The sequence below is a fragment of the Eumetopias jubatus genome, unplaced genomic scaffold (assembly GCF_037043125.1).
Source record: "Eumetopias jubatus isolate StellerSeaLion01/CBP00866 unplaced genomic scaffold, mEumJub1_p1.0 scaffold_15, whole genome shotgun sequence".
NCBI lineage: Eukaryota > Metazoa > Chordata > Mammalia > Carnivora > Otariidae > Eumetopias > Eumetopias jubatus.
The window spans coordinates 80,922,757-80,926,072 of record NW_028274821.1 but is presented as its reverse complement, the minus strand read 5'-3'; positions in this window follow the sequence as shown (position 1 = coordinate 80,926,072).

Here is a 3,316-nt window from a genome sequence, read left to right as displayed (position 1 = left end):
GAATGGCTGTCGTTTCCTGTGTCTACTCTTTTCCTCTTCCCTAAGTTTTTTAAACATAAAATTGACCAATTGAGCAATTTTAGAGGTACCATACAGTGCATTAAGTACATTCACAGTGTTACGCATCCAACACCACGACCCGGTGCCAGAACTCTGTCATTCCAAGAGGAAACCCTGCCCCCTTGAAGCAGTCAGTCCTCATTCCTCCCTCCCATCGGCCCCTGGCAACGGCGCATCTTCTTTCTGTCTTTGTGGATGTATTTATTGCAGACGCTTGAATAAATGGAATCATCCAGTATGTGGGCATTTGTGTCCGGCTTCTTTCACTTCACATAATGTTTCCAAGCATACAACAGTAAGTACCTCATTTCTTGGATGAATGATATTCCATCGTGTGGATATAGCACCTTTTATCTACTAAGCCATTGACAGACAGCTGGGTGGTTTCCACCTTTAGCTATTGTGAAGAGTGTTGCTGTGAACCTTTGTGAACAAGTATTGGTTTGAGCCCCTACCTTCACTTCTTTGGGGTGCATGCCTTGGAGTGGAATTCCTGGGTCATGTGGTAATTCTATGTTTCACTCGCTGAGGAACTGCCACACTGTTTCCCACAGTGGCTACACCAGTTGACATTCCCACCAGTGATGCAGGAGGGTTCCAACTTTTCCATACCTTCTTTCCCTGCCTATAACTTGTTATTCTGGGTTTTTTTTTAAGATTTTATTTATTTATTTGAGAGTAGGGGAGGGAGAAGGAGAAGCAGACTCCCCACTGAGCAGGAAGCCCAGTGCTGGACTCGATCCTAGGACCCTGAGATCATGACCTGAGCCAAAGTCAGATGCTTAACCGACTGAGCCACCCAGGTGCCCCTATTCTCTGGTTTTTGATGACAACCACCGTATGTGGTGTGAAGCAGTAGCATTTCCCTCGTGACTAATGATGCTGGAGCATCTTTTCATGTGCTTGCTGGCCATCGTGCATTTTCTTTGGAGTAATATCTATTCAAGTCCTTTGCACATCTTTGAATTGGATTGCTCGCCTTTCTGTTGTTTCAAAATTTTAAAAAGTTATTATTTTGTTACAGAAGCATCTCCATGTACATGTTTTTAAGTTCAGGTGCAGAGGGGTAAATATTCTGCATTTTCGGGAACTTGTTTGATCGTTTGGCTTTGTATAGAACCCTGCAATGAACACCACTTTTCCTTGGAACTTAAAAGCTGTGGCAGGCTGAATAATGCCTCCCCACGCCCCGCGCCGAAATATCCAGGTCCTAATCCCTGGACCCTGTGAATGCTACCTTGACTGGCAGATGTGATGAAGGATCTTGAGATGGGGACCGTCCAGGCAGGCCTTAAAAGTAATCACACGTGTCCTTACAAGAGGGAGGCAGTGGTGGGGGGGGTTTGTCTACAGAGGAAGAAGGCCAGGTGGCCGCTGAGACAAGATATCACACTGCTGGCTTGGAAGATGGAGGAAGGCACCAGGAGCCAAGGAATCATGGAATGCAGTTCTAGAAGCTGGAGGAGGCCAGGCAAAGGAACCGGTTCTCTGCTAGGGCTTCTGGACGGAGGTCGTCAGACGCCTTGACTTGCACCTGGTGAAGCTGATTTTAGGGTTCTGACCTCCTGAACTGCAAGAGAATACATCTGTGTTGATGTAAGTCCCAGAGTTCGTAGTGATTTGTTACAGCGGCCACGGGAAGCTGCTACAGAAGCCCGGCTCCATCTACAGCATCCCGCGTTGGCTGAGCCCGCTGGATTTTCTGCTCTCTGGAAGCCTTTCACGTTTGCTCTTTATCTGCAGAAGGCTGAAATCTCACCAGGAGGTGTCTCGGTGGGTCTTCTTCATTCATCTTGTGTGGCGTTGGAACTCTCTGGTCTTTGAGGTCACGGCTACCCACCCCCAGCACCCTAAATGCAGCCCTTTGATAAACTACCTGGTGACGTTCCTGTCCCTGGGGCTGGCATGGCATCTGTGACACGGAGCCTGGAGCTTCTCTCAGCCTCCCGGGAAGTCCCTGGAAGTGGTGACCTCTGCTGTTGCAGACCATGATATTTGTCCATTCACTGGTGCATTTCTCTCTCTCTCTCTCTTTTTTACTTTTGGACATTTCGAATTGCTGCGAGAGTAGAGACTAGTGCCGCGAGCTCCCATACACCCATGATCTGGATGCAACAGCTGTCAGGGTTTTTCTTTTCCTCTCTTTGCTTTGCTCTCCCTTCCCCACCCTCCCCTGTTAAGGCAGCACTGGTTTCTTTTTTAAATCAGTTCTTCTCAATAGTTAATGTGCTATTAGATCACCTGGGGATCTTGTTAAATGCCAGATTTTGATGTAGCAGGTCTGTGACGGGGCCTGAGAACTGGCATCGTGGACAAGTTCCTGGGTGAAGCGGATGCTGCTGGTCCTGGGGGCCGCACCTGAGCAGCAGATCACAGACATGGTGGATGTCATCCCTACCCACCTGAGCACATGGCGCGGGATGTGCGGGATGTGCGGGATTGGTGCACCTCTGAAACAATCAAAGATGCATGTGTGTATTTTCTTGGTTTACAGGGAGTTCTAACTTTTTTCTTCTCCTGAAGTTATATCTGTTCCTTAAAGGCAGGGACAGTTTCAGCTCTTTCCCGTGAATCCTAACTTTCTCGTATGGAGCTTCTTCTTCTACCTTTCTACCTCAGGACCTTCCCACTGACCTGAGATTAAGAAATTCTTCTCTTTATCTGTACTCCTACATTCACTGCAGTATTATTCACAATGGCCAAGATGTGGAAATAACCCACATGGCCATCAACAGACGAACAGATAAAGAAAATGTGCTCCATCCGTAAAATGTAATATTATTCTGCCTTCAAAAAGAAGGGCATACTGACATTTGTGACATGCGTGAAACTGGAGGGCATCGTGCTAAGTGAAATAAGCTGGTCACAGGACAAGCAATGCGTGGTTGCACTTCCATGAGATGATCTAAAATAACCAAGCACATAGGAGCAGAGAACAGAGTGGTGGTTGCCATGGCCGGGAGGAGGGCGGAATGGGGGGGGGGGGGTCATTATTCCATTGGTATAAAGTTACAGTTATGCAAGAGGAGTAAGTTCCAAAGATCAGCTGTACAACATACTGCCTATAATCAACAATACTGTATTGTGCACCAAAAAATTTGTCAAGAGGGTAGATCTCATGTTAAGTGTTCTTACCTAAAAAACCCAAAACCCAAAACAAAACAAAAAAAGGGACAGAAGGAAACTTTTTCAATGATGGTTTCATAGGTGTATATACATGTCCAAACTTGTCAAATTGTATACACTAAAAACGTGC